The following is a 15,754-nucleotide window of genomic DNA, read 5'->3' as shown; positions in this document are numbered from 1 at the left end:
GCGGTCTTTTCCTTTGCTATGTTAAAAGCAACATTGCGGGATAACGTCAGTCGGATAACTCCGAGGGCTTGTCTGTCAAGAAGAGCCCATTCTTCATCCTTCATGCCCTCTGGTTGCTTTCCTGAGAGAGGTTGAAGAGCTTTTTCTGGTACATAAAATCTTCAATCTGCATCTTCCAAAAGCCAAAGTCCGCACCATCGAACTTATCAATTTTCACCTTCCCTTCGTCTACAGTCATCGCTTCACTCGAATCTGGCTTCTTTTAGATCGTTTCTGACAATTCCTGCGAACCACCGTGTATTAGAACATATCCATCGACAAAATCGTGTCGCCGACTAAATTTTACTATTTATATGAATAGTAAATTCGCATAAAAACTGACAAAATTCACCATTAAAAGCTCTGATACCAGTTGTTAGGAAATTAAACGAGTAATTTCCCTATAACCAGATTAGTGAGAATGCAAAATAAAAGCGAATAATAATACTCGAAATTGATAACGGAATTCGGCCAATTATGTCTATGTCTCCAGACTGTTGCAGATCTTTTACTAAAGTGAGAAAATTTACAGGTGTTTACAAAAACTCTCATAACTCAATTACACCATGAAAATTGCTCTCAAGAAAACTCTCTAATTTCTCTAGTATTGAGAGAGAACTAGAATGATTTGGGATGATTTTGAAGTTAAATGGGTTATGATATTTATAGTTGAACTTAAGGACTAATCTTGTAAATACCCTAAAGTACAGAGATTAAATTTGGTAATTTTCCTTACCAAAATTTCAACAAAATATGCTCCTTTTTTTTACCATTTTCATTCGGTGCATTAATGCACGGAAAAATAATCTGACTTTTAACAAGAAAATCTGCATGAAATTGGATATGAGCCGACAGTGGTTGTTTCGACAAAAAGATCAGCAAAATAGCAAGTCGCTTCCTCCTTTAGAATGGATTCATCATCACACCATTCAATTAATTCCGATTTATAGAGTATGGTTTGTGTTGTGTCGACGTCTTGTGATAGCCTTAGAGTGAAAAAAATTTTGTATTTCGATCCCCAAAAGATATCCAGTCAGCTCTAGATATTTGAATCCACAGTTGTTCTTCTTGGTCAACAACGGCTTCCAAGTCAATAAGAAGTTTTATTTCAAGATCAACTAGATTTCGAGTCCGATATTGATCAGTGCACTTTTGAACACCCCGGAGCCTGACCATTAATATTTTTTTGTTGCGCCTGATTAACCCAAAGACCTCTTTATTCTAGACATCAGTTACAGAAGAGAACTTAGAAATAGCTTCGACAAGAGGAATATAAGTATTGATGCAGGGGGATCATATACAGATGATGCTGAGCTGTCAAATTGCACCTTGATGGCGCTGAGATACAATGAGTTGGCAGATCAGCGCAAAGGCGGGAATTGATTGTGATATGTTCCTCATTGGGATTGTTTTAAGTGCGTTTCAGTCTTTTGGCCATAACTTTGGCTACGAGTGTCGGAATCGCGCATAAGACCCAATTCAGAAAGCCCCTTTCGACGCGCACGTTGTCCACATTGAGCATGGCTTCATATGGCCTTTTTTTGACCTCAAATTCTATTGTTTTCCCCTCCGAATTACTAGTTTTTTTTTTTTAGTATTTATGGTAATATTTCACTTGTCAGTTAGGAAGTCAATTTAAATCCGATTTGGGCCGGATTTTTTTGTAGATTGTTTATTTTATTTCAAATTTCAATTTAGAGTGATTTTTGGGATTTTGCTATTTTTGGTAAAATTCGGATAAACATGATTTTTGGCTATAACAGTCTGGCTTGTGGACTAATTTTGGCATTGTTTGATTTTATAATATTTCATTAAACCCTAGAGACTTGTTTTCTCTGGTTTTGGGTGAATTTTCTCTTGTGAATCATCTGTTGGAACCAACCTACAGGATAATCGCTATCCTGTCAAGCGTCAAGTATCCCAATTATCACTGACAAACTGCTTGAACTCACTGTGGAGGGACAACCTAGATAAGTAGCGGAACATCTTAGTGCGGCACTTGCGATATGAATAAAAAAGAGAAAACATGATAGGGGGTGATTCGATTTCATTTGAAGTAGATGATGGAGAGAAGAAGTAGGGAAAGCTTCGAACCAATGAGAATTGCTAAGGCTACGGTCTAGGCGAAAAAAGCAATGATCACGGTACAAAGTGAAATTGGGACCATGAAAACCAAGATCTTGTAAGCCACAGTTGAAAACCATATTTTAAAATCGAGTCGTTAGTCGAAGAGGTAGCACAACCCCTACAGTCATCTTGATGTAGAGTAGCGTTAAAATAATAGATAAGGACACAAGGTTCAAAATTGAAAATGCAAGGGAATTCAGACAAGACCAGAGAACCTTACAGTAAGTTAGAGAAAGACTAGCATAAAGGAAATAACCAAAAAAAGAGGTCTGAACTCATGGCCTCTTGTCCCAAATCTAATAATGGATGAATTAAAATGACATGCTAAAACATCAACATGTATGTGGTCATACCGACAAAGCCAGATTCCTTTAGAGAAACCCATCACTACGACCCTATAAGAGTTTGGAAAACCATGTGTGATTATAATTTTATTTGTGTTGTTTCAACTAATACGAGTTTCAATGAAAACACAAATATCAGGAGAGTGATCTCGAAGATATTGACGAGTTACTCAAATGAAATTCCTGTTGAAAGTCAAGCCATTTCGGTGCAATTAATGCACTGAATGACAATTGTCAAAAAACTTGGGCTGCAGAAATTGTTTTCAACATTCGATGCAGCATTTGTTGATTTTTCAACAATGGTAAAACCTCAATTTTAGCCATTGTAATTTAGGGTATTTACAAATTAGTCCTTAAAGCTTCAACTATAAATACCCTAGATCATTTAGCTTAAAAACATCCCAAAGCATTCTAGCTTTCTTCCAATACTAGAGAGAATTTAGAGAGTTTCTTGAGAGTTGTTTTCTCCTTTTTATCAAGAGAGAATTATCATTGTTTTCTCCTTGGTAGATCGAGAGAGGTTGTAATTCCTATTTTCTCATAGTGAAATTCTTCTATCGTTGCCCGTGGTTTTTACCCTATATTATTTAGGGGTTTTCCACGTAAATTTTGTGTCTTCTTTATCTTCATTTTTATTTTCTCAAATTATCAGTTGCATTTTTGCTCTATCCGATAGCCGTCTTTCGCAACAATTGGTATCCGGGCCAGATTTGAGTGTGTAATATCTGCTTATTGTCTTTGTGGTCACCACCAAAAAGTGGATCCTCCAACATAAAAAAATAAGAAGTTATTACCCATTTTTTGAAGGTTCTAGAGAACTATTCATGATAGTGAAATAGTGGGAGCTATCCGTAAAAGAAGCTATGGCAACGAAATTTGATATTGAAAAATTCAATGGGAGAAATTTCTCATTGTGGAAATTGAAGATGAAGGTCATCCTGGGGAAAGACGGTTGTCTAGCAGCTATCAGTGAAAGGCCGGTGGATTTCACAGATGACAACAAATGGATCGAAATGGACGGGAATGCTATGGCAAACTTTCATCTAGCATTAGCAGATGAAGTTTTGTCAAGCATCGAGGAGAAGAAGACAGCTAAGGAGATATGGGATCATCTCACCAAATTATACGAGGCCACATCACTGCACAATAAAATTTTCCTTAAGAGAAAATTGTACACTCTCTGTATTCCAGAATCTACTTCAGTGACGGAGCACTTAAATACACTGAATACTTTATTTTCTTAGCTTACATCCTTAAGCTGTTAAATAGGAGAACAAGAACGTGCTGAACTTCTACTTCAAAGTCTACCGGATTCGTATGATCAACTCATCATCAAAGTCTTCGATGACGCTGCAGCTGCTGTTCTACAAGAAGAAAATCGATGCAAGAACAAGGAAGACAAACAAGTAAATCTACAATAAGCAGAAGCGTTGACAACGACGAGAGGGAGATCAACAGAACATGGCCAAAGCAGCAGTCACAAACATGGTAGATCGAAGTCGAGAAGCAAGAAGAATTTAAAGTGCTACAAATATGGAAAGAAGGGTCACTTGAAGAAGGATTGTTGGAGTCTAAATAAAAACTCCAATCCACAAGCCAATACCACAAACATTTCAGATGATGGAGATGCTCTATGCTGTGAAGCGTCAACCACCGTGGAAGGCAGAAAAAGATTTGCAGATATATGCTCATTGATTCAGGAGCGATATATCACATGACCTCAAGAAGAATGGTTCCATCATTATGAACCTGTCTCAGGAGGATCTGTGTATAGTTGCAATGATCATGCCTTAGAGATCGTTGGTGTGGGAACCATCAAATTAAAGATGTATGATGGAACAATTAAAGTTGTTCGAGATGTGCGGCACGTGAAGGCCTGAAGAAAAATTATCCTACGGATCGTTGGATAATAATGCAAGCAAGATTGAAACACGAAAAGGAATCATAAAGGTGTTCCGTGGAGCCTTTTGGTGTGAAAGGCGAAAAGATAGCTGCAAACTTGTACATGCTGAAGGGAGAAACTTTGCTAGAAGCAGAAACCTCAGTTGCCTTATGTAGTTTAGATTCTGCAATGCTATGGCATCAGAAACTTGGACACATGTCAGAACAAGGAATGAAGTCCTCGTGAGAAAAAGACTTTAGGCTTAACAAAGGTATCACTTCCTTTGTGTGAGCATTGCATAACAAGTAAGCAGCACCGATTGAAATTCAACACATCAAATTCTAGAGGCAAAAGTGTTCTAGAATTGGTTCACTCTGACGTATGGAAAGCACCAGTTACATCTCTAGGCGGAGCAAAATATTTTGTTTCATTTTTTGATGACTACTCCAGGAGATGTTGGGTGTACCCTATTAAAAAGAAGTCGGACGTGTTTTCAACTTTCAAAAACTTCAAAGCGCGGGTGGAACTTGATTCTGGAAATAAGATCAAGTGTTTTAGAACAAATAATGGAGGAGAATACACAAACAAAGAATTTGATGACTTTTGCAGGAAAGAAGGCATCAAAAGACAGTTCACAGTGGCGAACAATCCTCAATAAAATGGAGTGGCAGAGCGGATGAACAGAACCTTGTTAGAAAGAATAAGAGCAATTTTGAGGGATGCAGGCCTAGAAAAATCATTTTGGGCAGAAGGAGTCAATACCGCCTGTTATTTGGTGAATTGAGCTCCATCAACTGGAATAGAGCTGAAGACACCAATGGAGATGTGGACTGGTAAACCAGCTGATTATTCAAACCTCCATGTATTTGGAAGTATAGTGTACGTGATGTACAACTCCCAAGAAATTTCAAAGTTGGATCCAAAATCTAGGAAATGCAAATTCTTGGGGTATGCTGATGGAGTAAAGGGGTATCGCTTGTGGGATCCCACTGCCTGCAAAGTGATCATTAGCAGGGATGTTATCTTTGTAGAAGATAAGCTACAAAGAAAAGAAGAAGATGGTAGCGCTGAAAAGTCAGAGACTACGCAGATACATGTGGGAAAAGAGTTTGAACAAGGAGATTCTTCTAAAACAGAACCAACACATGATGAACAAAAACTAGAGAGTTCTGAAGCTCCAACAACTCGTCAATCAGATCGTGTGAGAAGACGTCCCAATTGGCACTCAGATTATGTTATAGAAGGTAATATTGTATACTACCTTTTAACAAAGGACGGTGAGCCATCAATATACCAGGAGAAATTAAACAAGTCAGTGCTTCACTGTGGATGATGGCGATTCAAGAAGAAATTAAAGCCCTTCATAAGAATAATACATGGGACCTTGTTCCACTACCACAAGGAATGAAGGCAATTGGTAACAAATGGGTCTTCAAAATCAAGCGAAATGGTGACGATCAAGTAGAGAGGTATCGTGCAAGACTGGTGGTCAAAGGATATCCTCAAAAAGAATGTATTGATTTCAATGAAATATTTTCTCCTGTGGTTCGACTAACAACAGTTCGAGTAGTTTTGGTAATATGTGCTACATTGAATTTATATCTAGAGCAGCTAGATGTTAAAACAGCTTTTCTTCATGGAAATCTTGAAGAAGAAATTTATATGCTCCAGCCTGAAGGTTTTGAAGAAAAAAAAAGAAGAATTTGGTTTGCAGGTTGAAAAAATCTCTGTACGGTCTAAACCAGGCGCTGAGGTGTTGGTATAAGAGATTTGATTCTTTCATTATGTGCCTTGGATACAACAGACTTAATGCAGACCCTTGTGCTTATTTCAAGAGGTCTGGTGATAATGATTTTGTTATTTTGCTGTTATATGTGGATGACATGTTGGTTGTAGGACCCAAAAAAGATCATATTGAAGAATTAAAGGCACAACTAGCTAGGGAATTTGAAATGAAGGACTTGGGATCAGCAAACAAGATTCTAGGGATGCAAATTCACCGAGACATAAGTAATAGGAAGATTTGGCTTTCATAAAAGAATTATTTGAAGAAGATCTTGTCACGATACAACATGCAAGATTGTAAGTCAATTTCTACTCCTCTTCCTATTAACTTCAAATTATCCTCCAGTATGAGTCCTAGCAGTGAAAAAGAGAGGATGGAGATGTCTCGAGTACCGTATGCATCAGCAGTGGGAAGTTTAATGTTCGCTATGATATGCACAAGACCAGACATTGCACAAGTAGTGGGAGTGGTTAGTCGGTACATGGCGAATCCAGGCATAGAGCATTGGAATACAATAAAGAGGATCCTGAGATATCAAAGGGACCTCAAATATTGCATTATATTACAGAGGATCAAATTTACTAATCAATGGGTATGTAGATTTTGACTATGCAGGGGATTTGGATAAAAGCAAATCTACTACAGGGTATGTGTTCAAAGTTACTGGTGGAGCTGTAAGCTGGGTTTGAAAATTGCAATCAGTTGTGGCTACGTCAACAATAGAAGCAGAATATGTAGCAGCTACATAAGCCAGTAAAGAAGCAATTTGGTTGAAGATGTTATTGGAGGAGCTTGGGCACAATCAAGAGTATGTCTCTCTATTTTGTGACAGTCAAAGTGCCTTGCATCTAGCAAAGAATCCAACATTTCATTCAAGGAAAAAACACATACAGTTCAGTACCATTTCATTCGTGAAAAGGTGGAAGAAGGGACAGTAGATATGCAGAAGATCCATACCAAAGACAACATAGCAGATTTCATGACGAAAGTGATTAATGCTGATAAATTTACCTGGTGTCGATCCTCCTGTGGCCTGTCAGAAACGTAAGAAATATGAAGGTATAAGGTAGAAAGAATGATGTGAAGATATGATTGTTCCAATCAAATCTTTAAGTGGAGATTGTTGAAAGTCAAGCCATTTCGGTGCAATTAATGCACTGAATGGCAATTGTCAAAAAGCTTGGGCTGCAGAAATTGTTTTCAACATTCGGTGCATCATTTGTTGATTTTTCAATAATGGTAAAACCTTAATTTTAGCCATTATAATTTAGGGTATTTACAAATTAGTCCTTAAAGCTTCAACTATAAATACCCTAGCTCATTTAGCTTCAAAACCATCCCAAAGCATTCTAGCTTTCTTCCAATACTAGAGAGAATTTAGAGAGTTTCTTGAGAGTTGTTTTCTCCATTTTTATCAAGAGAGAATTATCATTGTTTTTTCCTTGGTAGATCGAGAGAGATTGTAATTCCTATTTTCTCATAGTGAAATTCTTCTACCGTTGCCCGTGGTTTTTACCCTATATTATTTAGGGGTTTTCCACGTAAATTTTTGTCTTCTTTATCTTCATTTTTATTTTCTCAAATTATCAGTTGCATTTTTTCTCTATCCGATAGCCGTCTTCCGTAACAATTCCTGCTAACATAACCATGCGCATTCCAAACAAAAGTCTTTAAATCCATAAAAATGAGTAAAAAGAGAAGCCGAGAGGCATTAGAATCATTCAACCATGACGGTTGAGTCATCAGTAATTGGAGCATAATTGTTCATATGCTCCTACTGTATTACAGTATCAACTGAATGGGGATCAGCTTAGACCATAGCTACATCGAAATGAGGAGTGGACATAATATCAGGAGGTTTGGGAGCATTAATAAGAGAATTACATGCAATGTCAATCGGGATCTTGGATTGCATGAGAAGGTTACGGGAGCTAGCCATAGGAGAATCATCAACACCATAATAATGGCTACATGCTTAGAGTGATTAAGAGAAGTAGTTCAACTTGAACTAGCATTATGGGTGTCTGAGTAACATGGACTAACAACTTTCATATTTTGAGCACCCAAGATTACTACAGGTGGTTTACGGGTAGCAACATAATTTCCCCCTTATTTTTGGAAGCATTAAGGAGCGGTTTGAAATTTTCATACCAGGAGTAGCCTTATTTTTGGGAGCATGGGTTGCTGTACGAACATCTTTAGGGGTGATGCAGGCTCGCCCACTTTATTTTCATGAGTAACTACATGATTATCCACATGAGGGACAAATCTGAAAGAGTGGATATAAGCATCTGCTGGTGAGTATTTACTTTACGAATTTATCGTCGCTTTTTCTTCTCAACAATCATCGTCCAAAAGGGTTTGAGGGTACAAGAACCCCAACTTCAATAAGTTGGCAGTCACTATTGACGTTGACATAATCATTTGGGAGCAAAACTTTGTTAGTGTGTCCGTAGATACCATAATTAAAGCAAACTACGAGGTAATACAACTATTTATGATTAACTTCGAGATTAGAGGCTTTTCAAGTTGATTATGACTTACATACGGGCAATCTACGTCGACGATCGTTATTTGTTTAGTAGTTAATCTTGACGATAGAACTAAGACGTGAATGGATTACGTCATTCATGTTACGTTTATACCAGGAATTAGGAGACTTGGGAGTCGTATGGAAGCCATAATTATGTTGGGTGAGTTTAGGATGGATGTTGAAAACATTTTGATATTTCGATATAACAAATTAAGTTAAATGAATTTTAAGATGTGCAATAAGGTTTTCTAAGTATATTCGATATAATTATTCGAATATCAAAACATTACTCTAAATCTTTCAAAAATCTTTTAATCCTTACTCAAGTGTAAAATTAAGTTTTAATCTTAAAACAATTTCAAAATAATTTTACAAAGTATTTCGAACCATTTCAAAGCCAAAAATTACAGATTGCTCAGAGGAAACCGATTCCCCCCCAAGGGGGTAACGATTCCCCCTGAATGGTTTGGCTCCGAGAATTCCAGTATGCTCGGAGGGAGCTGATTCCCCCCAGGGGTACCGATTCCCCCCTGTGTAACGATCGAAATATTTGAATTTTACACTTAGGGAACCGATTCCCCCACGCTCCAAGCTATTTTATTAATTGTTTTCACACTAAAGCGACTATATTATCTTCTCTAATCATCCCCAACGTTTAGAAGTGATTCAAGGTGTATTTAAGCAAGCTTAGAAGCCATTGATCAATAACAAGAAAACATCAAGCAACTAGAATCAAGAGAGAATCAAAGAGAAAGCATCAAACCTCAAGTTTGAGCATTTCAAGCCTATTTTTCATTCAATATTCATTTTGCTTTCAAGAACACTTATTGTGCTCAATTGTATTCATTTTTGAGTGTTCTTTTCTTTGTTCTAGAATTGTGCAAACAATCTACCTTGTGAGGATTTTCTTGTAAGTTTGTAAATTTGTATTGTTCTCTTTGGGAGAGAGTGTTCTCAAGAATTTGGGGTATAATTCTTGAGGGTTTGTAAGGTTACTCTTTTCCTCAAAAGAAAGACAAATTAGTGAATTTGTGGAAAATCCTTAGTGTGGATAGCTAAGGTAGTGGACGTAGACTTTGGTTGAGAAAGTCGAACCACTCTAAATCGCTGTGCAATTTCTTTCAATTTTCTGCAAAAGCTTCCACCAAAATTTTTATTGCCAATTCACCCACCTCTTGGCCATTCTGTCAATCAATTAACTCAACAATTGGTATCAGAGCCTAACTCATTTGAAGGTTTAATCGCCTCTTGAGTCGATTCGGGAAGAGTTATATCGATAATCAAAGTCATCAATGGCCTCTACTTCAAACTTTGACTCCGGTCTCGATTCGATGCCCGTCAACAAGCCTCATTTCTTCAATGGGGTTAATTATGCCTATTGGAAGAATAGAATGATGTACTTCATTCAACCAAGTGACATGGGAGCATGGAATGTCGTAGAAGAAGGATACTTCAAGCCTCTCACTCATCCAAGATTATGGAGTGAAGGAGAGACAAAATTGTTCCAGCTCAACTCCAAAGCCATCCATATCATATTTTGTGCTCTTGGACCAGATGAATACGGAAGAGTTTCATCTTGTACAACTACCAAAGAAATATGGGACAAACTTCAAGTCACTCATGAAGGTACCGATGAGGTAAAGAAATCTAAAATTAGTATTCTAACGCATAGCTATAAAAATTTCAGGATGAAACCAAATGAAGATATCAAAGCTATGACGGATAGATTTTCAACGATTGTCAATGGTCTCAAATCATATGGAGAGATCATTTCAAATGAAAAGCTTGTGAGAAAGTTAGTCTACTCATTCCCAAAATCATGGCAATCAAAGAAGACGACAATCATCGAGTCTAAGGATCTAACATCCTTAACTCTTTAAGAGCTAATCGGTTCACTCCTCACTCATGAAATGATACTTGAAGATGAGGTGGAACTTGATAAGATTGAAGAGACACCAAAGGAGAAGGAGAAGAAGAAAAACATTGGAGTTGCTCTCAAATCCACAAAAAATGATAGTGATTCAGATGAAGATGACGATGACGAGGAAATAGCATTGTTTGCCAAACGGTTCAGAAAAATGATGAGACCTTACCGAGGAAGAAAATTCAAAAGAAATGAAGGCCTAAAAATGAACCAAAAGAAAAGGACCCGATTTTTTGCTATAAATGCAAAAAGCCAGGGCATGTCAAATATGATTGCCCACAATTAAAGAGGAAGGGTCAATCAAAGAATAAGCACAAGGCTCATGTGGCTACATGGAGCGATGAAGAAGGTTCTGATGAAGAGGAACAAGAAGTAGCAAACTTGTGCTTGATGGTATTCGGGGTTGGCTTCGGATGATTTATCCTATGATGAGCTATTAGAGGAATATAATGGGTTGGCTTCGGATTATGAGAAATTGTTTTTAAAATATAAAAATGATGTTTTAAAATTGAAAAATGAAAATAAACTCATATCCAAAACCAACAACGATCTTGAAAGTAAAATCAAAGATTTGCAAATCAAACTAGAAGAGTTTGAAAAGAAAATTTTAGATTTGCAAAATTTACTTTCAAAGGTCAATGATGATCATCAAAAGAAAATTGATGATCTTAAAGCTTCTTTTGATAAAGTTGGAACAAAACGTTTTGAAAGTGGAGAAAATTCAAAATCCAACTTTGTTAGAAAAAATTTTAAAAACTACAATCATAGAGGTCCCCAAAGAACCTTAATAGTTAAATCGTTAGAAGTATATGGGTTCCTAAGGAGCTCATTACTACTAATGATAAAGATATCCTACACAAATGGATACCTAAGGGGACTAGGATTTTGGAAACTAATGAATATGGACCCAAAAGAATTTGGGTACCAAAAATTAGAAATTAATCTATGTTTGTAGGAGCATTGCTACAAGGCACGGGAAACAAATTCAAACTCTTGGTACCTTGATAGTGGATGCTCAAGACACATGACCGGAGACAAAAGAAGGTACATTAAGCTTAACGCCAAAAATGGAGGAGAAGTGACTTTTGGTGATGATTCAAAAGGTCACATTGAAGGTATTGGTACTATCGGTAATAACTCTTCCATACAAATTAAGAATGTTTTATATGTGAATGGATTAAAGCATAATCTATTGAGTATTAGTCAATTTTGTGATAAAGGATTCAATGTCATGTTTGATATTAATGGTTGTAAAGTCATTGACATTGTATCTAATCAGATTATGCTTGTTGGTCATAGAATAGGAAACATATACATGGTGCATTTAGATTCTATTGATATGACTAATTTGTGCCTAGTGGCTAAGGATGAACATGATAGTTGGTTATGGCATAGGAGACTAGGACATGCTAGTATGAGTGTTTTGCAACGGCTAATTCAAAGTGATTTAGTTCGAGGGTTGCCTAAGCTTAAATTTGGTAATGATAAAATCTGTGATGCTTGTGCTAAAGGAAAACAAAAGCGAGATTCTTTTAAATCCATTAATGACGTATCAACTAGTAGAGTATTATAATTGATCCATATAGATCTTTTTGGGCCAACTAGGACTACTAGCTTGGGTGGAAAACAATATGCATTTGTCTTGGTAGATGACTATTCTAGATATACTTGGGTTCTATTTTTAAGTACTAAAGATGAAGCATTAGAACATTTCATCACATTTTCAAAAATAATCCAAAATGAAAAAGGTTACTCTATAACTAGTGTTAGGAGTGATCATGGCACTGAATTTGAAAATCTTGGATTTATTGAGTTTTGTAATTCTAATGGTATTAGCCATAATTTTTCAGCACCTAGAACCCCTCAACAAAATGGAGTAGTTGAGAGGAAAAATCGAACTTTATAAGAAATGGCTAGAACCATGCTTTGTGAAAATAATTTGCCAAAATATTTTTGGGCGGAAGCCACAAATACCGCTTGTTATGTTATAAATCGAGTAATGATTAGGCCAATTTTAAAGAAAAATCCATATGAAATTTTCAAAAATAAAAAGCCTAACATTAGTTATTTTCATCCTTTTGGATGTAAATGTTTTGTTTTAAACAACGGAAAAGAGAACCTTGGCAAATTTGATGCTAAAAGTGATGAAGGAATTTTTCTGGGTTATTCTTTAAATTCTAAAGCTTATCGAGTATTTAATAAAAGAACTTTAGTTGTAGAAGAGTCTATACATGTTGTTTTCGATGATAGTCCCCTTCCGAGGAAGGATTCTTGTGTGAATGATGATGTAGGTGTTATAAATACAAATGACGTTAGACATGACGTTGGAGAACCATCATCAAAGGAAGAAACGAAAAATGAGGAAACTCATGATCCTCTTGAGAATCCAACCATTGAAGAAAGGGAATTATCTTATCCAAGAGAGTACAACTATGTCAAGGATGGTGAAATTATAGGTGATCCATCCAAAGGGGTAACAACTCGATCTTCTCTTAGACATATTTGTAATTATTTTGCATTTATCTCATGCATAGAGCCTAAGAATATTAAAGAAGCATTAAATGATGAACATTGGATTATGGCTATGCAAGAAGAGTTAAATCAATTTGAGAGAAGTAAAGTATGAACATTAGTTGAAAGGCCTAGTAATAAATCTACTGTAGATACTAGATGGGTATTTAGGAATAAGCTTGATGAGAGTGGTAACATAGTGAGAAACAAGGCTAGACTTGTTGCTCAAGGGTATACTCAAGAAGAGGGCATACACTATGATGAAACATACGCTCCCGTAGCTAGGATGGAAGCAATTAGAATATTACTAGCATTTGCATGTTTTCATGAATTTAAATTATATAAAATGGATGTTAAAAGTGCTTTTTAAATGGTTTTATAAAATAAGAAGTGTATGTGGAACAACCTCCAGGTTATGAAGATTCAAAATTTCCGGATCATGTTCTTAAATTGACAAAAGCACTTTATGGTTTAAAACAAGCTCCAAGAGCTTGGTATGAAAGATTGTCAAATTTTTTAATTGAAAAAGGTTTTTTAAAAGGGAAGATTGACACTACATTGTTTTTAAATCATAAAGGTAAATTTTTATTAGTAGTTCAAATTTATGTTGATGATATAATATTTGGTTCTACTAATGGTGTTCTTTGCCAAGAATTTTCCAAGCTAATGCAAAGTGAATTTGAAATGAGCATGATGGGGGAGCTCTCATTTTTCTTAGGACTCCAAATCAAGCAAAGAAAAGATGGCATCTTCATAAATAAAGCTAAGTACGTCAAAGATATGCTCAAGAAGTTTGGACCAGAAAATGGCAAACCTCATGACACTCCAATGAGCTCTTCAACAAAGCTTGACTTAGATGAAGGAGGTAAATGTGTAGATGTTAAATTATATAGGTCAATGATTGGATCTCTACTTTATCTAACTGCAAGTAGATCGGATATTATGTTTAGTGTTTGCTTATGTGCTAGATTTCAATCATGCCCTAAGGAATCACATTTACTATCTGTTAAGAGAATCTTTAGATACCTTAAGGACACTCCTAGTTTAGGACTTTGCTATCCTAGAGACTCTAGCTTTAGCTTGCATGCTTTTTCTGATACGTATTATGGAGGATGCAAATTAGATAGGAAAAGCACCTCCGGTACTTGCCAATTCCTTGGAAATATGCTGATTTCTTGGTTTTCAAAGAAACAAAATTGTGTTGCATTATCTACCACTGAAGCCGAATACATTTCAGCTAGTAGTTGTTGTGCACAAGTTTTATGGATGAAACAACAACTTTTTGATTATGGAATTGAAGTTGGTACCATTCCTATCAAGTGTGACAATACTAGTGCTATTTGTCTCACTAAAAATCCCATCCAATACTCTAGAACTAAGCACATTGAAATAAGACATCACTTCATTAGAGACCATGTCACTAAGGAAGATGTAGTTCTAAAATTTGTTGATACTTTGCACCAATTAGCGGATATCTTTACAAAACCTTTAGACAAGGAAAGATTTTGGACACTTAGGAGAGAATTAGGTTTGACCAACCTATCTTCACTTAGTGTTTAAATTAATTCTAGCACTTTTAAGACTAAAAATGCTAATTTTTTATTGCATTCATTGCTATTAGTTAGCGGGAGTTTATGATTCTTGATGAAAAATTAATTTTATGTTCAAATATCGTTTAAAGAATAATTTGATTATTTGAACATGATTAATTTTCAATATATGAGTTGCCAATACCACTAGAGAAAATTAATTTAGCATTTTAAGTTTTTAAAATCGGATTTTAGCATTTTGGTGCAGAGGGAATCGATACCCCTATGAGGGAACCGATTCCCCCTTTGAAGGGGAACCGATTCCCCCCACAGGGGAATCGATACCCCCCTGGGGTTCTGGTTTTATCGGGCAAAACCCTTAGTTTTTGTTTAAACCCTCTTCTTTTCTTATTTCTTCCGCCGTTTCTTCCCTCTACTCTCTCAAATCTCCATTCTTGCCTCAAATCAACGTTTTTAATCGGAATTCACTTCAAATATCATCTTCTAAACCTGTTGGAATCATAAAAAACGTGCAAACTTCATCTAATCTCACTCAAATCCGAAATCCTTCAAGGTATTTTTCCAAAACTTCTATTTCATCAGTTTATGAACATAGAACTAGTTTTAATTAGTTCTAGGTTGAACTTTAGATCGGGAATTAATTGTTTAGTGATTAGAAACTAGGTATTACAACTAATTTCATCAAAAACACAAGAATTTTTCAATAATTTTGAAATTTTCGAAATAAAAAAAATGTTTTTCAAATTATTGTGTTTTGATTGAATTATGTTGTTGTTATGAAAACTATACATATATTGTTTCTCAAAATCGTATTTTTCAAAAGTTTTCAAAAACCTTGCCCATTAGGATTGATTTAGAGAACCTTGAAATATTGAGGACTCAATTGAGTTTTGGGATTGATTGAATTGCATACATGTATTTTCTAAATTGCAGGTTATCCATTCTATTCCGATTTCCTAAACCATGTCCAATCCTAAACGTGCTAGGTCGTCATCTAGTCGCTCACACCGTCAACCAAATCCACCTCCAAATCCTCCTCCTATTCCTGAAAATCCAAA

The sequence above is a fragment of the Hibiscus syriacus genome, unplaced genomic scaffold (assembly GCF_006381635.1).
Source record: "Hibiscus syriacus cultivar Baekdansim isolate YM2019G1 unplaced genomic scaffold, ASM638163v2 tig00111566_pilon, whole genome shotgun sequence".
NCBI lineage: Eukaryota > Viridiplantae > Streptophyta > Magnoliopsida > Malvales > Malvaceae > Hibiscus > Hibiscus syriacus.
This window is presented reverse-complemented; position numbering follows the sequence as displayed.